We start from the raw sequence: 22,174 nt of genomic DNA on the forward strand, positions 1-22,174 counted from the left end.
GTCTGCTGTTAATGATAATGCAGAGGATTTTCCCAAGGTTGCTGTTGACGCATATCCCACGGTAGTTATTGGGGTCAAATTTGTCTCCACTTTTGTGGATTGGGGTGATCAGTCCTTGGTTCCAAATATTGGGGAAGATGCCAGAGCTAAGGATGATGTTAAAGAGTTTAAGTATAGCTAATTGAAATTTGTGGTCTGTATATTTTATCATTTCATTGAGGATACCATCAACACCACAGGACTTTTTGGGTTGGAGGGTTGTATTTTGTCCTGTAGTTCATTCAATGTAATTGGAGAATCCAGTGGGTTCTGGTAGTCTTTAATAGTTGATTCTAAGATTTGCATTTGATCATGTATATTTTTTTGCTGTTTGTTCTCTGTTATAGGGCCAAAAAGATTGGAGAAGTGGCTTACCCATACATCTCCGTTTTGGATAGATAGCTTTTCGTGTTGTTGTTTGTTTAGTGTTTTCCAATTTTCCCAGAAGTGGTTAGTCTATGGATTCTTCAATTACATTGAGCTGATTTCTGACATGCTGTTCCTTCTTTTTCCATAGTTTATTTCTGTATTGTTTTAGTGATTCACCATAGTGAAGGCGTAGGCTCAGGTGTTCTGGGTCTCTATGTTTTTGGTTGGATAGGTTTCTCAATTTCTTTCTTAGGTTTTTGCATTCTTCATCAAACCATTTATCACTGTTGTTACTTTTCTTTGGTTTTCTGTTAGAGATTTTTAGATTTGATAGGGAAGCTGAGAGGTCAAATATACTGTTTTAGGTTTTCTACTGCCAAGTTTACACCTTCACTATTACAGTGGAACGTTTTGTCCAGGAAGTTGTCTAGAATGGATTGAATTTGTTGTTGCCTAATTGTTTTTTGGTAGGTTTCAACACTACTTTCCTTCCATCTATAGCATTTCTTAATATTATTCAGTTCCTTTGGCTTTGATGCCTCATGATTGAGTATTGCTCTGTTCAAGTAGACTGTGATTTTGCTGTGGTCTGATAGGGGTGTCAGTGGGCTGACTGTGAACGCTCTGAGACTCTGGGTTGAGGTCAGTGATAAAGTAGTCTACAGTACTACTGCCAAAAGATGAGCTATAGGTGTACCTACCATAGGAGTCCCCTCGAAGCCTACCATTGACTATGTACATACCCAGTGTGCGACAGAGCTGCAGGAGTCGTGACCCGTTTTTGTTGGTTATGTTGTCGTAGTTGTGCCTAGGGGGGCATATGGGGGAGGGAATGCTGTCACCTCCAGGTAGGTGTTTGTCCCCCTGTGTGCTGAGGGTGTCAGGTTCTTGTCCAGTTCTGGCATTTAGGTCGCCACAGACTAGTACATGTTCCTGGGTCTGGAAATGATTGATTTCCCCCTCCAGGATGGAGAAGCTGTTATCATTAAAGTATGGGGATTCTAGTGGGGGGATATAGGTAGCACACAGGAGGACATTTTTCTCTGTTGAGATCATTTCCTTTTGAATTTCTAACCAAATGTAAAATGTTCCTGTTTTGATTAATTTAATAGTGAGTTAGGTCTGCTCTATACCAAATTAGCATACCCCCTGAGTCCCTTCCCTTTTTCACACCTGGTAGTTTGGTGGATGGGACTACCAGCTCTCTGTAACCTAGAGGGCAACCAGTGGGTCCGTCTCCTCTATACCATGTTTCTTGTAGGATGACAATGTCTGTATTTCCGATTTCTTTGGTGAAGTCCTGATTCCTGCTCTTTAGGCCAAAGGCATATGACCTCAGGCCTTGGATATTCCAGGATGAAATAGTGAAGGCTTTGTGTTCCATAAAGTGTCTAATGTTGTTGGTTGTGTGGTTTGGCCTCAGGCCAGTAATTGTGAGCAGAGCCTGCTGAGCATCTGGTACATGCCATTGGCTTGGGCTAGTGTAAGAGTGGGTGTTTTTGTTTGTTCTTTCCAATGTGTCAAGTAATTCTCTTTTTGTTTTCTCATGATTTGGTTGGGTCTAATTGTGTTGTTGTTGTTGTTGTTGTCCTGGGGCTGTGTGGGGTCTGTTTGTGTTTGTGAACAGAGCCCCAGGACAAGCTTACTTAGGGGACTCTTCTCCAAGTTCATCTCTCTGTAGGTGATGGCTTTGTTATGGAAGGTTTGGGAATCGCTTCCTTTTAAGTGGTTATAGAGAGAGAGATGAACTGAGACGGCGTTCTCTCTCTCTCTGAGACGGCGTTCTCTCTCTCTCTGAGACAGCGTTCTCTCTCTCTCTGAGACAGCGTTCTCTCTCTCTGAGACAGCGTTCTCTCTCTCTCTCTGAAACAGCGTTCTCTCTCTCTCTGAAACAGCGTTCTCTCTCTCTCTCTCTCTCGCTCTGAGACAGCGTTCTCTCTCTCTCTCTCTCTTTCTCTCTCTCGCTCTGAGACAGCGTTCTCTCTCTCTCTGAGACAGCGTTCTCTCTTTCTCTCTCTCGCTCTGAGACAGCGTTCTCTCTCTCTCTCTCTCTGAGACAGCGTTCTCTCTCTGAGACAGCGTTCTCTCTCTCGCTCTGAGACAGCGTTCTCTCTCTCTCTCTCTCTCTCTCTCTGAGACAGCGTTCTCTCTCTGAGACAGCGTTCTCTCTCTCTCTCTCTCTCTTTCTCTCTCTCGCTTTGAGACAGCTCTCTCTCTCTCTCTCTCTCTCTCTCTCTCTGAGACAGCGTTCTCTCTCTCTCTCTGAGACAGCGTTCTCTCTCTCTCTCTCTCTCTGAGACAGCGCTCTCTCTCTCTCTCTGAGACAGCGTTCTCTCTCTCTCTCTGAGACAGCGTTCTCTCTCTGAGACAGCGTTTTCTCTCTCTCTGAGACAGCGTTTTCTCTCTCTCTGAGACAGCGTTTTCTCTCTCTCTCTCTGAGACAGCGTTCTCTCTCTCTCTCTCTCTCTCTCTCTCTCTGAGACAGCGTTCTCTCTCTCTCTGAGACAGCGTTCTCTCTCTCTCTCTGAGACAGCGTTCTCTCTCTCTCTCTGAGACAGCGTTCTCTCTCTCTCTCTGAGACAGCGTTCTCTCTCTCTCTGAGACAGCGTTCTCTCTCTCTCTCTGAGACAGCGTTCTCTCTCTCTCTCTGAGACAGCGTTCTCTCTCTCTCTCTCTCTCTGAGACAGCGTTCTCTCTCGCTCTCGCTCGGAGACACCGTTCTCTCTCGCTCGGAGACGCCGTTGTCTCTCTCTCGCTCGGAGACGCCGTTGTCTCTCTCTCTCTCTCTGAGACAGCGTTCTCTCGCTCTCTGAGACAGCGTTCTCTCTCTCTCTCTCTGAGACAGCGTTCTCTCTCTCTCTGAGACAGCGTTCTCTCTCTCTCTGAGACAGCGTTCTCTCTCTCTCTGAGACAGCGTTTTCTCTCTCTCTCTCTCTGAGACAGCGTTCTCTCTCTCTCTCTGAGACAGCGTTCTCTCTCTCTCTCTGAGACAGCGTTCTCTCTTTCTCTCTGAGACAGCGTTCTCTCTCTCTCTCTCTCTGAGACAGCGTTCTCTCTCTCTGAGACAGCGCTCTCTCTCTCTCTCTGAGACAGCGTTCTCTCTCTCTCTCTGAGACAGCGTTCTCTCTCTCTCTCTGAGACAGCGTTCTCTCTCTCTCTGAGACAGCGTTTTCTCTCTCTCTCTCTGAGACAGCGTTTTCTCTCTCTCTCTCTGAGACAGCGTTTTCTCTCTCTCTCTCTGAGACAGCGTTCTCTCTCTCTCTCTCTCTCTCTCTCTCTCTCTCTGAGACAGCGTTCTCTCTCTCTCTCTCTCTGAGACAGCGTTCTCTAGACAGCGTTCTCTCTCTCTCTGAGACAGCGTTCTCTCTCTCTCTCTGAGACAGCGTTCTCTCTCTCTCTGAGACAGCGTTCTCTCTCTCTCTCTGAGACAGCGTTTTCTCTCTCTCTCTCTCTGAGACAGCGTTTTCTCTCTCTCTCTCTGAGACAGCGTTCTCTCTCTCTCTCTGAGACAGCGTTCTCTCTCTCTCTCTGAGACAGCGTTCTCTCTCTCTCTCTGAGACAGCGTTCTCTCTCTCTCTCTCTCTCTCTGAGACAGCGTTATCTCTCTCTCTCTCGCTCGGAGACGCCGTTCTCTCTCTCTCTCGCTCGGAGACGCCGTTGTCTCTCTCTCGCTCGGAGACGCCGTTGTCTCTCTCTCTCTCTCTGAGACAGCGTTCTCTCGCTCTCTCTGAGACGGCGTTCTTTCGCTCTCTCTGAGACAGCGTTCTCTCTCTCTGAGACATCGTTCTCTCTCTCTCTCTGAGACAGGGTTCTCTCTCGCTCTCTCAGACAGCGTTGTCTCTCTCTCTCTCTCTCTCTGAGACAGGGTTTTCTCTCGCTCTCTCTCTGAGACGGCGTTCTCTCGCTCTCTCTCTGAGACGGCGTTCTCTCGCTCTCTCTCTGAGACGGCGTTCCCTCGTTGTCTGTGTGCTGTGGAGTATGGCTCCTCTGGGGGAAACCTGCTCTACATTTTAAGAGTTTCTGCTGAAAATGGATCTCAAACACAATTTTTGGTTTTATTCTTTATACATATGTCATTCCTCTTTGACTAATGCAAACTTCTTTCTCACCATGACTGAGGAAATGGTTCAATCTTGACGAGGATTTTGTTTCATGGTTGCAATGGAGGGAGAGGAAAGGAAAAAGAGAGAGCGAGTGAGAAAGGGAAAAACCACAGGTTTTCTTCCCAGTTGAAAAGCTTTCGGTCAAACTCCAGTCTGTGTTTTTTCCTTCTGATGTGAAGGGGAGGAGATGAGTTCCTGTCTCCTGGTCTTCAATCTATAGTATGAAACATGACTCCCACCACCCGCTGTTATTGGTTTTTCTACGTCTTTGATACGGCGCTGAGGGCTAAACAATAAATGAAAAACAACACATCCCTGAGGGACACCTCGGCCACTGAAACTCCAGCCAGGCCAGACAGATGCAGGAAGTCAATTATGTACTCGGCACTACATATCCAGTTATTCTAGAGGCAGCTCTGTTTGGAATTCTAAATGTCTCTAGTAAAGTTCAGGGCAGGCTGAGCAAGGCAACAGGAAGAGCCCTATATAAGAGGGAAAAGCCCTGTTTTATGGCCACATAAATCTGCTCTCAGTTCCTCAAGGCCATAACCTGCTTTTTCCTCTAGTGCTTCTCTTTCCTGGCTCACTGTACTGTGTTCTCTCTGTGGATGGATGGGGGAATCAGACATGCATATCTACAGAGCAGATATCCTCATAAAGTCTCACCCTTCCCCTGTGCTATAGGCTAACTACCTCACTCACTCACTCACTCACTCACTCACTCACTCACTCACTCACTCACTCACTCACTCACTCACTCACTCACTCACAGTGGCCTAGTTTGACTCTCTAGCAGTATAGTAACCATAGCCAGCCCTGTACTCTAATTGCTGCTGATGTGTCTGATATTTTTTCTTCTTCTCTTCCCTTACAGATGGAGAGCGAGACGAAGAGGAGAAAATACTCCACCAGTAGCAATGACTCGGACACCACTGGCAGTGAGTTGATTTAGTTATAGATGATGAAAGGGACAGGGGAGCGTGGAAAAGCGAGATTGAGGGAGGGGGTGGAGAGAGAAATGGAGAGGGAGGGATTGTCACCATTGGAGACTAATTAGTTAGGAGTGAGCCATGAGAGCTGTAGAGTACTCAGACTACAACAGGTCCTGAAGAGAACACCCTCAGCAGCAGCACCCTGTGGGTCCTGGTGGAAAGTAGTGCACTGTTGGGAATAGGATGCTGTTTGAGACGCATCCCATAGCAGGAACAGTCACTAGCCTGGCCTCCTCTCTCTACTATCATATTCTGCATCCTGCCATCTTGTTTTCTCCGTTCGCTGCGTTCCTGCCTCTTTGAAGTGGCCTGGGCTCAGATCAAAGATGGAGGGAGGCAGTGTCCAGATGTTTATGCCTGCATCGCTGCTTCTGTGACTGACTGACTGACTGACTGACTGGTCACTGTGAGCCACTATAGTGGTGGCCAAGTGATTGACCTATGTATGCTTGTGAGTTTAGAAATTACCACTAAGGTCAGATCTGAATTATTTCATCCCTAATTGGATTAATTCATGATTGGGGGAGGTAATCTGATCTGAAATGTGTGCCTACGGGCAACTCCTACCGGTGCACCAGTGGCCATAGCTCTGGGCCATGTGCCGGGGGCCATACTGGTCGATGCTCCCTAAACAATCAGTGCATCTGAGTGCTATTAACACGCCAGTCACTCTAGTCTACAACTGCTTATTGACATGGGCTGATGCCCGGGCTAGCCTGCATCTGTTAAACATGGGTTATCATGTTTCTAATTGAAGGATCCTAATGATAATTTTGACCCTGTGCTACTCTGGCTAGCACTGATTGCGGTCGCTCTGTAAAGTTGCAACGTTAGGAGGTACCACACCACAGCCGTAGTGTGACCTAATTGCTTAATTAGACTATCTAGGCAAGTCAGTCAGACTTCCTAATTGACCAAAATGTAAATCTGAAATGTAACTGTGTCACCGTGTCATTGTCTGCAGGTCAAGTGACCTCCTGGTCCAAGTCCTCCAAGAACACAGGGACCAGCAGCACCTGGGTCAGACAGGAGCACAATAAACCCTCTGAGGTGAGTGGCTGCCCACTCCATACTATACAGTGGGGGAAAAAAGTATTTAGTCAGCCACCAATTGTGCAAGTTCTCCCACTTAAAAAGATGAGAGAGGCCTGTAATTTTCATCATAGGTACACGTCAACTATGACAGACAAAATCAAACAACAAAATCCAGAAAATCACATTGTAGGATTTTTTATGAATTTATTTGCAAATTATGGTGGAAAATAAGTATTTGGTCAATAACAAAAGTTTCTCAATACTTTGTTATATACCCTTTGTTGGCAATGACACAGGTCAAACATTTTCTGTAAGTCTTCACAAGGTTTTCACACACTGTTGCTGGTATTTTGACCCATTCCTCCATGCAGATCTCCTCTAGAGCAGTGATGTTTTGGGGCTGTCGCTGGGCAACACGGACTTTCAACTCCCTCCAAAGATTTTCTATGGGGTTGAGATCTGGAGACTGGCTAGGCCACTCCAGGACCTTGAAATGCTTCTTACAAAGCCACTCCTTCGTTGCCCGGGCGGTGTGTTTGGGATCATTGTCATGCTGAAAGAGCCAGCCACGTTTCATCTTCAATGCCCTTGCTGATGGAAGGAGGTTTTCACTCAAAATCTCACGATACATGGCCCCATTCATTCTTTCCTTTACACGGATCAGTCGTCCTGGTCCCTTTGCAGAAAAACAGCCCCAAAGCATGATGTTTCCACCCCCATGCTTCACAGTAGGTATGGTGTTCTTTGGATGCAACTCAGCATTCTTTGTCCTCCAATCACGACGAGTTGAGTTTTTACCAAAAAGTTCTATTTTGGTTTCATCTGACCATATGACATTCTCCCAATCCTCTTCTGGATCATCCAAATGCACTCTAGCAAACTTCAGACGGGCCTGGACATGTACTGGCTTAAGCAGGGGGACACGTCTGGCACTGCAGGATTTGAGTCCCTGGCGGCGTAGTGTGTTACTGATGGTAGGCTTTGTTAATTTGGTCCCAGCTCTCTGCAGGTCATTCACTAGGTCCCCCCGTGTGGTTCTGGGATTTTTGCTCACCGTTCTTGTGATCATTTTGACCCCACGGGGTGAGATCTTGCGTGGAGCCCCAGATCGAGGGAGATTATCAGTGGTCTTGTATGTCTTCCATTTCCTAATAATTGCTCCCACAGTTGATTTCTTCAAACCAAGCTGCTTACCTATTGCAGATTCAGTCTTCCCAGCCTGGTGCAGGTCTACAATTTAGTTTCTGGTGTCCTTTGACAGCTCTTTGGTCTTGGCCATAGTGGAGTTTGGAGTGTGACTGTTTGAGGTTGTGGACAGGTGTCTTTTATACTGATAACAAGTTCAAACAGGTGCCATTAATACAGGTAACGAGTGGAGGACAGAGGAGCCTCTTAAAGAAGAAGTTACAGGTCTGTGAGAGCCAGAAATCTTGCTTGTTTGTAGGTGACCGAATACTTATTTTCCACCATAATTTGCAAATAAATTCATTAAAAATCCTACAATGTGATTTTCTAGAAAAAAAAATCTCAATTTGTCTGTCATAGTTGACGTGTACCTATGATGAAAATTACAGGCCTCTCTCTTCTTTTTAAGTGGGAGAACTTGCACAATTGGTGGCTGACTAAATACTTTTTTCCCCCACTGTATACAACTGGGCTCATCCCAAATGGCACCCTATTCTCTATATAGTGCATTACTTTTCACCAGGGCCCATAGTGTGCCATTTGGGATGCAGACACTGACTGACGATTATGTTGTGTGAGTCACATTGAGGTTATGGCGTGACTGATTTGATATCCATACTGTACACAATTTACTGACTGACTGGTGATTAAGTCCCATGAGTTAATGATAACGTGACTGATTGATTGCTGATTATGGTGTGAGCCTGTAGCTGTAATGGTGGTGAGATGATGGTCAATGATGTCCTCATCAGTTTTACTGGTGATTATGGTGTGGTGGGTCCATTGAGGCAAGGACAAAATGATAATCCACTGAGGATAATGACAGTATGATACTGACAGTATGATAATGACGTGTTTGTTACTGCAGTAGATTAGGGTCGGGACGATGCCAGCATGGCAAAAATGAAATCACAAAGCAGACCTCACTCTTTGGTCCTTTTAAAAACCTACTGTATGTAAAATATTGTGTGTTGTAGCTTGGAAAATAAGTAACTGTGACTCTGGATGACAACATAATGATGTTTGTTTCCAACATTAGGGCTGTTTTCCTAAAGAAGTTCAATCCTCTTAGTGTTTTGTTTCCTTGTTACGATACTAATGAGTATCGCGATACTGGTATCGTCCCGGCCCTACAGTAGATATCCTCATGAGCTGTGCATTGTGTGACGTGTTGGAACCTTTAGTTGGGGTCCCCAACTATATTCAGCCGCAAGCCGATTTTGTTTTATTTTTGTATGTATTTTGTTATTTTTTTGAGCGGACGTTCGGGGTCCCGGAACATGATTACAAATAATTTGTACGCAGCAAATTGACCGACAGAGATATAATATTTGACTTAAACAAAATCATTTCAAACCTTGATTACATTGGGATATGATCACATACTGTATATCTCTCTATTATGCGTTGGAATACTTGAACAGATTTCCTAAATTAAAATCACTTGGAGCTGTTTTCCTGGTGTTTTTACAGTTTTATGTCCAACAATCACAATTCTGAAAACTTGGGAGGCCAAATAAAATCAAGGGCCGCCCTTAACAATTGACAAAAAATAATAATCCAGTGATGATATGATGATGGGTTTGTTGGCTAAATATCAGATTGGGTACCTATAGGTCCGTGAAAGGGCTCCGGTCAAAAGGGCTCCGGTCAAAAGTAGTGCACTAATAGTGAATAAGGTGCCATTTGGGAGTAAGCCCTAAATACAAAGATGGCATGAACCTCCTATAAAGTAGTACCTACAGTTGAAGTCGGAAGTTTACATACACCTTAGCCAAATACATTTAAACTCAGTTTTTCACAATTCCTGACATTTAATCCTAGTAAAAATTCCCTGTTTTAGGTCAGTTAGGATCACCACTTTATTTTAAGAATGTGAAATGTCAGAATAATAGTAGAGAGAATGATTTATTTCAGCTTTTATTTCTTTCATCACATTCCCAGTGGGTCAGAAGTTTACATACACTCAATTAGTATTTGGTAGCATTGCCTTTAAATTGTTTAACTTGGGTCAAACGCTTCGGGTAGCCTTCCACAAGCTTCCCACAATAAGTTTGGTACATTTTGGCCCATTCCTCCTGACAGAGCTGGTGTAACTGAGTCAGGTTTGTAGGCCTCCTTGCTCGCACACGCTTTTTCAATTCTGCCCACACTTTCTATAGGATTGAGGTCAGGGCTTTGTGATGGCCACTCCAATACCTTGACTTTGTTGTCCTTAAGCCATTTTGCCACAACTTTGGAAGTATGCTTGGGGTCATTGTCCATTTGGAAGACCCATTTGCGACCAAGCTTTAACTTCCTGACTGATGTCTTGAGATGTTGCTTCAATATATCCACATAATTTTCCTTCCTCATGATGCCATCTATTTTGTGAAGTGCACCAGTCCCTCGTGCTTCACGGTTGGGATGGTGTTCTTCGGCTTGCAAGCCATCCCCTTTTTCCTCCAAACATAACGATGGTCATTATGGCAAAACAGTTATATTTCTGTTTCATCAGACCAGAGGACATTTCTCCAAAAAGTACAATCTTTGTCCCCATGTGCAGTTGCAAACCGTAGTCTGTTTTTTTTATGGCGGTTTTGGAGCAGTGGCTTCTTCCTTGCTGAGTGGCCTTTCAGGTTATGTCGATATAGGACTCGTTTTACTGTGGATATAGATACTTTTGTACCTGTTTCCTCCAACATCTTCACAAGGTCCTTTGCTGTTGTTCTGGGATTGATTTTCACTTTTCGCACCAAAGTACGTTCATCTCTAGGAGACAGAACGTGTCTCCTTCCTGAGCGGTATGACGGCTGCGTGGTCCCATGGAGTTTATACTTGCGTACTATTGTTTGTACAGATGAACGTGGTACCTTCAGGCGTTTGGAAATTGCTCCCAAGGATGAACCAGACTTGTGGTCGTCTACAATTTTCTTTCTGAGGTCTTGGCTGATTTCTTTTGATTTTCCCATGATGTCAAGCAAGTTTGAAGGTAGGCCTTGAAATACATCCACAGGTACACCTCCAATTGACTCAAATGATGTCAATTAGCCTATCAGAAGCTTCTAAAGCCATGACATCATTTTCTGGAATTTTCCAAGCTGTTTAAAGGCACCGTCAACTTAGTGTATGTAAACTTCTGACCCACTGGAATTGTGATACAGTGAATTATAAGTGAAATAATCTGTCTGTAAACAATTGTTGGAAAAATTACTTGTGTCATGCACAAATTAGATGTCCTAACCGACTTGGCAAAACTGTAGTTTGTTAACAAGAAATTTGTGGAGTGGTTGAAAAACAAGTTTTAATGACTCCAACCTAAGTGTATGTAAACTTCCGACTTCAACTGTACATTCCCTTCCAGATTATTTTTAAGAAGAGCTCACTGCTGGGCAGGCTGCTAAAACTAGGGTTTGAAAATGTCCTGCTTATTTCCACCTGATTCCAGGATTTGGGGCAAACCAGGGAATTTATTGAAAATTTATTGAAAATGGTGCTCAATTCAAGCTCAGTTAAAGTTGAGCCCTGTTACTTGTTGCTTCAGACGTTTGGCTAGGTAAGTGTGGAGGATGGTATGAGAAGTAGGCCCTAACTACACTTGCACTGGTCTGTTATAAGAAGGAAGGAGGCTTTCGAGTTCTCCATAATTAAGTAAATGAACAACTATACATATATTTTTCTACAGTCAAACTACTACAGTAGGCTATATTTAAGAGATCTGAGACCTGCAAGTTTATTCCGCACCACACCATGTTATCATGCAAGGAACTTGTCATTGTGTCAGAGGGATTTGATTTGAAGTGTCCTTCCTTAGACTAGTCTGGAGCAAGGATGCAGTGTAAACCAGTCGTGTTTTGCAACTGGCTTTGACAAATTGAAACCGAGGCTTTAGCGAGATCCCTTTGTTGTGTCTCTGGAGGATACTGTGACGGTTGTTACCACATTACCAACATTGGCATGGGCACATGGAACCTTTCCTCAGACTTACAGTACAGACTGAAAAATGAATGTTTTTATTTAAATGGCTCATATTCATTTATGATTCTTTGGAGAACTTTGTTTATTTACCTCTTGATAAATAGCTGCTGGCTAAAACAGGGAAATGGAGTGATAAAACGTTGTTCTCCTGTGTGTGACAGTGAATCTGGCATCTGAGTGAGTAAATGTAAATAATCAGGTTAATATTTAGTGGAATAATGCCTGATGAAGGATTGTTTGTCTTGAGCGAGGTCCATAGGTGGAATTGTATTTAATATGCGTAATGTTAATTTATCAGGGCTCCGTAGGGTTCAGTTTCCATACGTTTCTGAGCCAGTTTCAATATGTACTTGGTGGTTTCACACAGCAGAGAGCTGTGCTCGAGAATGACTAATATTAGGAAACAAGATATATCCCACTCTACACACAAAGGAAGGAAGTTGACTTTGCAGAGCATGCAGGTGTGATACTTGCACACACACAGGGACCGCCTGAGAGAGGAGAGAAGGGGTGGTGGGGGGGGGGGGGGTTCCGAGTCTTCCGATAGTCGCCCAGCTGCTGGAGCTCATTAAGGCGGGCAGAAACAGCTGTGCAAGTCCATGGCAACCAGATGCAAACAGCTGCAGGAATCTGTAGAGTGGGGTGCCCTTTTGGCACCGGTCTGCAGCGCGCTGCTTCGCATGTTGACACCAACCACCAACCGGAGGAGAAACAGCCAAGATCCCCCCCAGCCCCTCTATTAAAATATAAATGTTAGCCCTGTGGTCTGATGCCAGGTAGAAGAATATTCCCAAAGAAATCACCAGCTTTAATCTCAAACCCAACCGGCGCCAAGAAGACGAGATGGATGGGAAGCCTGGATTCACTGTTCTCTTCTCTGTTCTCAGGAGCTGGCAACGAAGACCCACTCGCTGGTAAAACGAAAATACTTATCTGAGTGCAGGCATCCAATCTGGCAGTGTTTGTTTGTTTCTCGGTCATGTGTGACACCCCTATTTTACTCTGCAGTCTTCCATGATCTTCATGGCAGCGGATCTGATGGTTGGATACCTGGGTGGGGTGGACAGCTTTGGCTAGGATTTTTTTAGCTGAGAGAGAGAGAAGGAGAGTGAGGAAGAGTGAGTGAGAGAAGGTGTTCTGGCATATTAAATGTCAAAAACAACATATTTTTTTCTTTGTCCTGCACTTCGTAGCAGCAATCTAGGTTTTACCAAGGACCTGGTATCCATAGGGGACAAGTGGCCCAGTGTTGTTGCTGCTGGCTCTACATGCCTAATTGATGCAGAAGAGACACAACTCCATGTTTCTCTCTAAGTGCAAATCATGCTCCCTCAGCCAATTCTGCATTATTGCTGCACCGGCCATTCAAAGACATTGAACTATTCAAGAGTTTTCATTTAAACGCTGTTTAAAGAACTTCAACAATCGTTCAGAGTAACTGAATCTGAGAAGAAATGTTAGCCAAAAAGGGAAGATTTTTAAGTTGACTTTGGACATCTCTGCAGCATCTTGCCATGTTTTTTTTTTTAGAAGCTTAGGCCTACATTTGTTGTGCAATCAACCCTAATATGGCCTCATGTATTTGGCATGCCATAATTTTGGGGCCAGTTGAGTTGGCCTACCTTCACAGCACTGATGCTTGAAATTGGGCTAAAAGGTAGACCAGGCTCAAATTCTCCCATCTGTGCAGATTTTGTTGTTGTTCCTCTTAAGTAGGCCATCTTGCCTTTTCAATGCCATTTTAAAAATACAGACAGTGCTGCCATATTACATATGATGATTTTGGCATTCCCTGTGCTGTGTGGGATATTGGCTCATTGTTGTACCTCCGTCTCGTTGAACCATTAAAAAATAAGTAATAATATTGAATGTGGGAGAGGGTTGACATTCGCAATTGCAATCTGTTTGAATTGAGCGTGCAGTCAAAGGGAGCTGTATTGAGGGAGGCTATTGTGGTACTGAATGACGTGACCTTTGAATGAGGCTTGCAATTAAAGTGAATAGAATAGCATTACTCAGTCAACTATCATTCCCAGCGGGTTGTGAAGAAGCCTGTAGTTCACTGAAGAAGACTAAATGGGCTCATTTCAGAGATAAAATGTTACAGTAATGAGAAAAAAAAAGTATATATATATATATATATACAGTCATGGCCAAAATTGTTGGCACCCCTGAAATTTTTCCAGAAAATGAAGTATTTCTCACAGAAAAGTATTGAAATTACACATGTTTTGCTATGCACATGTTTATTTCCTTTGTGTGTATTGGAATAACACAAAAAAAAACAGGAAAAAAGCAAATTTGACATAATTTCACACAAAACTCAAAAAATGGGCCGGACAAAATGATTGGCACCCTTAACTTAATATTTAGTTGCACACCCTTTGGAAAAAATAACTGAAATCAGTCGCTTCCTATAACCATCAATAAGCTTCTTACACCTCTCACCCGGAATTTTGGACCACTCTTCTTTTGCAAACTGCTCCAGGTCTCTCATATTGGATGGGTGCCTTTTCCCAACAGCAATTTTAAGATCTCTCCCCAGGTGTTCAATGGGATTAAGATCTGGACTCATTGCTGGCCACTTCAGAACTCTCCAGCGCTTTGTTGCCATCCATTTCTGGGTGCTTTTTGAAGTATGTTTGGGGTCATTGTCCTGCTGGAAGACCCATGATCTCGGACGCAAACCCAGCTTTCTGACACTGGGCCCTACATTGCGACCCAAAATCCTTTGGTAATCCTCAGATTTCATGATGCCTTGCACACAGTCAAGGCACCCAGTGCCAGAGGCAGCAAAACAACCCCAAAACATCTTTGAACCTCCACCATATTTGACTGTAGGTACTGTGTTCTTTTCTTTGAAGGCTTCATTACATTTTCGGTAAACAGTAGAACGATGTGCTTTACCAAAAAGCTCTATCTTGGTCTCATCTGTCCATAAGACGTTCTCCCAGAAGGAATTTGGCTTACTCATGTACATTTTGGCAAACTGTAGTCTTGCTTTTTTATGTCTCTGTGTCAGCAGTGGGGTCCTCCTGGGTCTCCTGCCATAGCGTTTCATTTCATTCAAATTTCGACGTATAGTTCGCGCTGACACTGATGCACCCTGAGCCTGCAGGACAGCTTGAATTTCTTTGGAACTTGTTTGGGGCTGCTTATCCACCATCCGGACTATCCTGCGTTGCAACCTTTCATCAATTTTTCTCTTCCGTCCACGTCCAGGGAGATTAGCTACAGTGCCATGGGTTGCAAACTTCTTGATCATGTTGCGCACTGTGGACAAAGGAACATCTAGATCTCTGGAGATGGACTTGTAACCTTGAGATTGTTGATATTTTTCCACAATTTTGGTTCTCAAGTCCTCAGACAGTTCTCTTTTCCTCTTTCTGTTCTCCATGCTTAGTGTGGCACACACAGAAACACAATGCAAAGACTGAGTCAACTTCTCTCCTTTTTATCTGCTTTCAGGTGTGATTTTTAGATTGCCCACACCTGTTACTTGCCCCAGGTGAGTTTAAAGGAGCATCACATGCTTGGAACAAACTTATTTATCCACAATTTTGAAAGGGTGCCAATAACTTTGTCCGGCCCATTTTTTTAGTTTTGTGTGAAATTATGTCAAATTTGCTTTTTTCCTGTTTTTTTTTTGTGTTATTCCAATACACACAAAGGAAATAAACATGTGCATAGCAAAACATGTGTAATTTCAATACTTTTCTGTGAGAAATACTTCATTTTCTGGAAAAATTTCAGGGGTGCCAACAATTTTGGCCATGACTGTATATATATATTTGGTAAAAGACCAAGTCCATATTATAGCAAGAACTGCTCAAATAAGCAATGAGAAACGACAGTCCATCATTACTTTAAGACATGAAGGTCAGTCAGAAGATTTGAAGAACTTTGAACGTTTCTTTAAATGCAGTCGCAAAAACCGTCAAGCGCTATGATGAAACTGGCTCTCATGAGGACCGCCACCGGAATGGAAGACCCAGAGTTACCTCTGCTGCAGAGGATAAGTTCATTAGAGTTACCAGCCTCAGAAATTGCAGCCTAAATACATGCTTCACAGAGTTCAATTAACAGACACATCTCAACATCAACTGTTCAGAGGAGACTGTGTGAATCAGGCCTTAATAGTTGAATTGCTGCAAAGAAACCACTACTAAAGGACACCAATAACAAGAAGAGACTTGCTTGGGCCAAGAAACACGAGCAATGGACATTAGACCGGTGGAAATGTGTCCTTTTGGTCTGGAGTCCAAATTGGAGATTTTTGGTTCCAACCGGCGTGTCTTTGTGAGACGCTGTGTGGGTGAACTGTGTTATGGTGTGGGGGTGCTTTTGCTGGTGACACTGTCTGTGATTTATTTAGAATTCAATGCACACTTAACCAGCATGGCAACCACAGCATTCTGCAGTAATACGCCATCCCATCTGGTTTGGGCTTAGTGGGACTATCATTTGTTTTTCAACAGGACAATGACCCAACACACCTCCAGGCTGTGTAAGGGCTATTTTACCAAGAAGGAGAGTGATTGGAGAGGTTGAGGGTAGAGGAAGTTCAGGAGTAAAAACAAACCAAATAACATTATTGAAAAATTGACTGTGTCCATAAAATGTATATAGTATGTATAAGCTGGAGGTAGAGGGCTAAGCGTTGTTGTTCACTAGTTTACTCCAATTAGGGAAGGGGTGGTGGTGTTGGAAAGTAATGAAGGGAAATATATTTTTTTAAAGGATGTGTGTGTGTGTGTGTGTGTGTGTGTGTGTGTGTGTGTGTGTGTGTATGCGAGGGGGGGAAAAAAACATATGGGGGATTGGAAGTGATGCAGACAATTACATTGATGGAAGTTACAATCTATCTGCAATATTTAAGCTGATCAGATGACCTGGCCTCCACAATCTCCCGACCTCAAGCAAATTGAGATGGTTTGGGAGTCGGACCGCAGAGTGAAGGAAAAGCAGCCAAGAAGTGCTCAGCATATGTGGGAATTCCTTCAAGACTGTTGGAAAAGCATTCCAGGTGAAGCTGGTTGAGAGAATGCCAAGCGTGTGCAAAGCTGTCATCAAGGCAATGGGTGGCTATTTGAAGAATCTCAAATATAAAATATATTTAGATTTGTTTAACATTTTTGTTGGTTACTACAGGATTCCATATGTGTTATTTCATAGTTTTGATGTCTTCACTATTATTCTACAATGTAGAAAATAGTAAAAATAATGAAAAAACTTTCAATGAGTAGGTGTGTCCAAACTTTTGACTGGTAGTGTGTGTATATATATATCTACAGTGCCTTCAGAAAGTATTCAGACCCCTTCACTTTTTCCACATTTTGTTACATTACAGCCTTATTCTAAAATGGATTAAATAAAAATCCTCAGCAATCTACACATAATATAAAAAATTGAAATACCAAATTTACATAAGTATTCAGACCCTTTGCTATGAGACACGAAATTGAGGTCAGGTGCATCCTGTTTCCATTGATCATCCTTGAGATGTTACTATAACTTGATTTGAAGTCCGTCTGTGGTAAATTCAATTAATTGGTCATGATTTGGAAAGGCACACACCTGTCTCTATAAGGTCCCACAGTTGACAGTACATGTCAGAGCAAAAACCAAGCCATGAGGTCGAAGGAATTGTCCGTTGAGCTCAGAGACAGGATTTTGTCGAGGCACAGAACTGGGGAAGGGTACCAAAACATTTCTGCAGCATTGAAGGTCCCCAAGAACGCTGTGACCTCCATCATTCTTAAATGGAAGAAGATTGGAACCACCAACACTCTTCCTAGAGTAAATGTTTTTGTAACCTTCCCCAGATCTGTGCCTCGACACAATCCTGTCTCGGAGCTCTACGGACAATTCCTTTGACCTCATGGCTTGGTTTTTGCTCTGACATGCACTGTTAACTCTGGGACCTTTTATATAGACAGGCGTGTGCCTTTCCAAATCATGGCCAATCAATTCACTTTACCACAGCTGGACTCCAATCAAGTTATGGAAACAGGATGCACCTGAGCTCAATTTCGAGTCTCATAGCAAAGGGTCTGAATACATATCTTAATAAGGTATTTCTGTTTTTTATTTGTAATCTGTTTTCGCTTTGTCATTATGAGGTGTTGTGTGTAGATTGGTGAGATTTTTATTTATTTAATCCATTTTAGAATAAGGCTGTAACCTAACAAAATGTGGAAAAAGTCAAGGGGTCTGAAAACTTTCCGAATGCTCTGTACATGTTCGCTACAGATGTACATTTCACAAAGACACAGCATAAGGAAATGGTAGGCTGTCTATATTGTCGATGCGTAAGAGTGACTGTGGCTTTTCTGCCCTACATGCTTTTCTGTGGTTCTGTTCAGGGAGTGTTGTGTAAAGGATAGGATGTAGCTATAGCCTGGCTGATCTTTCTGCCCACTCATCACATCCATCGTGAGCCTGGGGTTATCCTCCCTGCCTCTCCAGAGGGAATAAACTCGCCTCGGAACGGGGAAGGGCGGACTCTCCCCCGACCTGATCTCAGGGACGGTTCAGCACACATAGCATGCAGTCCCCTCTCTCTTTCCCAGGGACGGTTCAGCGCACACATAGCATGCAGTCCCCTCTCTCTTTTTCAGTCTGTTGGTCAGTCTGTCTCCCTGCCTGCCCCGGCCCATACTCAGTTCCATGTCCAAGAGCTTGCTCCGTTTTAAACATAGAAGAAAAGTTATTGGAAGAACATCAGGCAGGGAAGCTTTCCAGTTGGAATCCGATGTCTTGGGAAAAGAGGGAATTTTATTTTCTCTCTCTGTCTCTCTCGTTCCATATGACATTTGATAAAATACTGGTTTTGCCGGCCGTGTGGAGTGGAGGCTCCTGGGCCTGGCCTCTTCCTTTGCCGTTACTGTGGTGGGTCCTGACGCCGTGACGGTCCTGGTGCCGAGGTAAGGTCAAATGTGTCCGGTGACTGAGGCTCAACTCCCAACTGTTGCTCTGGAGCGGCATGGGCCATAATCGGCTCTGGAGTGTGCAGGGATGGGGAGGCTGGGGATTGGGAGGCTGGGGATGCTGCCTGCTCTGAGGCATGGAATGATGTGGGGCTTCCAGGGTTGGGGTCAATTTCATTTTAATTCAGTCAATTCCGTAACTCAACTGTAATTCCAATACCATTTTATTTTCATGGGGAAGCATTGAGGAAAGGTGAAGTGAAATGGTATTGACCCCAACCCTGGGGGCTTCATTACTGCTCATCATTCTGGAAATGGAAGATGGGCAGTGTGTTTTTTTGTGTGGAATTGGATGTGGAGTTGGAGTAGTTTAAGGAAGAGATAGACAGGACAGTGGACTACAACTGGTGAGATGGGCTGTTGAAAATGATACAGTGAGGGAAAAAAGTATTTGATCCCCTGCTGATTTTGTACATTTGCCCACTGACAAAGACATGATCAGTCTATAATTTTAATGGTAGGTTTATTTGAACAGTGAGAGACAGAATAACAACAAAAAAATCCAGAAAAACGCATGTCAAAAATGTTATAAATTGATTTGCATTTTAGTGAGGGAAATAAGTATTTGACCCCTCTGCAAAACATGACTTAGTACTTGGTGGCAAAACCCTTGTTGGCAATCACAGAGGTCAGACGTTTCTTGTAGTTGGCCACCAGGTTTGCACACATCTCAGGAGGGATTTTGTACCACTCCTCTTTGCAGATCTTCTCCAAGTCATTAAGGTTTCGAGGCTGACATTTGGCAACTCGAACCTTCAGCTCCCTCCACAGATTTTATATGGGATTAAGGTCTGGAGACTGGCTAGGCCACTCCAGGACCTTAATGTGCTTCTTCTTGAGCCACTCCTTTGTTGCCTTGGCCGTGTGTTTTGGGTCATTGTCATGCTGGAATACCCATCCACGACCCATTTTCAATGCCCTGGCTGAGGGAAGGAGGTTCTCACCCAAGATTTGACGGTACATGGCCCCGTCCATCGTCCCTTTGATGCGGTGAAGTTGTCCTGTCCCCTTAGCAGAAAAACACCCCCAAAGCATAATGTTTCCACCTCCATGTTTGACAGTGGGGATGGTGTTCTTGGGATCATAGACAGCATTCCTCCTCCTCCAAACACGGCGAGTTGAGTTGATGCCAAAGAGCTCGATTTTGGTCTCATCTGACCACAACACTTTCACCCAGTTCTCCTCTGAATCATTCAGATTTTCATTGGCAAACTTCAGACGGGCCTGTATATGTGCTTTCTTGAGCAGGGGGACCTTGCGGGCGCTGCAGGATTTCAGTCCTTCACGGCGTAGTGTGTTATCAATTGTTTTCTTGGTGACTATGGTCCCAGCTGCCTTGAGATCATTGACAAGATCCTCCCGTGTAGTTCTTGGCTGATTCCTCACCGTTCTCATGATCATTGCAACTCCACGAGGTGAGATCTTGCGTGGAGCCCCAGGCCGAGGGAGATTGACAGTTCTTTTGTGTTTCTTCCATTTGCGACTAATCGCACCAACTGTTGTCACCTTCTCACCAAGCTGCTTGGCGATGGTCTTGTAGCCCATTCCAGCCTTGTGTAGGTCTACAATCTTGTCCCTGACATCCTTGGAGAGCTCTTTGGTCTTGGCCATGGTGGAGAGTTTGGAATCTGATTGATTGATTGCTTCTGTGGACAGGTGTCTTTTATACAGGTAACAAACTGAGATTAGGAGCACTCCCTTTAAAAGTGTGCTCCTAATCTCAGCTCGTTACCTGTATAAAAGACACCTGGGAGCCAGAAATCTTTCTGATTGAGAGGGGGTCAAATACTTATTTCCCTCATTAAAATGCAAATCAATTTATAACATTTTTGACATGCGTTTTTCTGGATTTTGTTGTTGTTATTCTGTCTCTCACTGTTCAAATAAACCTACCATTAAAATTATAGACTGATCATTTCTTTGTCATTGGGCAAACGTACAAAATCAGCAGGGGATCAAATACTTTTGTCCCTCACTGTATGGTAGTTCGTTTTGGATCGTCTATGCAAGCATCCAAGACATGCACTGCATTTGAGTCCAACCCTGACGTTCCAAGTGCCATGCTCTACCAACTGAGCTACACGGGACCATGGAGGAACACGCTTGGTGTCATGTTTGTGTTGTGGGTCTGTGGGGTAAGGAATAGGGTTGTGTGTGGTTGGGGAGGCGTTAAATCCATCTTCAGTGTGGTTCCTGTCTCCCACTGTGTGTTACTGCTGGTCCTCTAATATTGGGCCGTGAGTCACTGGGCTAATGCAGTAAGCGTAAATCAAATCAATATAAAATTGTATTTGTCACATGCTTCGTAAACAACAGGTGTAGATCAACAGTGAAATGCTTACTTACGGGCCCTTCCCAACAATGCAGAGAGAACAATTTAGAAATAATATAAAAATAATAATATGAGGAATAAATACACAATGAGTAATGATAACTTGGCTATATACTCAGGGTACCAGTACTGAGTCTGTGCAGGGGTACGTGGTAATTGAGGTAGATATGTACATATACAGTGGGGGAAAAAAGTATTTAGTCAGCCACCAATTGTGCAAGTTCTCCCACTTAAAAAGATGAGAGAGGCCTGTCATTTTCATCATAGGTACACGTCAACTATGACAGACAAATTGAGATTTTTTTTTCCAGAAAATCACATTGTAGGATTTGTAATGAATTTATTTGCAAATTATGGTGGAAAATAAGTATTTGGTCACCTACAAACAAGCAAGATTTCTGTCTCTCACAGACCTGTAACTTCTTCTTTAAGAGGCTCCTCTGTCCTCCACTCGTTACCTGTATTAATGGCACCTGTTTGAACTTGTTATCAGTATAAAAGACACCTGTCCACAACCTCAAACAGTCACACTCCAAACTCCACTATGGCCAAGACCAAAGAGCTGTCAAAGGACACCAGAAACTAAATTGTAGACCTGCACCAGGCTGGGAAGACTGAATCTGCAATAGGTAAGCAGCTTGGTTTGAAGAAATCAATTATTAGGAAATGGAAGACATACAAGACCACTGATAATCTCCCTTGATCTGGGGCTCCACGCAAGATCTCACCCCGTGGGGTCAAAATGATCACAAGAACGGTGAGCAAAAATCCCAGAACCACACGGGGGGACCTAGTGAATGACCTGCAGAGAGCTGGGACCAAAGTTACAAAGCCTACCATCAGTAACACACTACGCCGCCAGGGACTCAAATCCTGCAGTGCAAGACGTGTCCCCCTGCTTAAGCCAGTACATGTCCAGGCCCGTCTGAAGTTTGCTAGAGTGCATTTGGATGATCCAGAAGAGGATTGGGAAAATGTCATATGGTCAGATGAAACCAAAATAGAACTTTTTGGTAAAAACTCAACTCGTCGTGTTTGGAGGACAAAGAATGCTGAGTTGCATCCAAAGAACACCATACCTACTGTGAAGCATGGGGGTGGAAACATCATGCTTTGGGGCTGTTTTTCTGCAAAGGGACCAGGACAACTGATCCGTGTAAAGGAAAGAATGAA

At 43.9% G+C, this 22,174-nt stretch overlaps 1 pseudogene across 1 annotated transcript in view; it reads left to right on the forward strand.

Moving 5' to 3' along the window:
* Positions 1-22,174, forward strand: part of LOC311142614 (E3 ubiquitin-protein ligase Jade-2-like) — a 185,326-nt pseudogene that overhangs the window by 68,391 nt on the left and 94,761 nt on the right. Inside the window, exons 2-3 of the transcript XR_014615531.1 lie at positions 5,386-5,449; positions 6,468-6,553. The product of XR_014615531.1 is annotated as an E3 ubiquitin-protein ligase Jade-2-like (transcript). The remainder of the gene's footprint in view (positions 1-5,385; positions 5,450-6,467; positions 6,554-22,174) is intronic.

The sequence above is a fragment of the Coregonus lavaretus genome, assembly GCF_964263955.1.
Source record: "Coregonus lavaretus genome assembly, chromosome: 15".
In the NCBI taxonomy this organism is placed as follows: Eukaryota; Metazoa; Chordata; class Actinopteri; order Salmoniformes; family Salmonidae; genus Coregonus; species Coregonus lavaretus.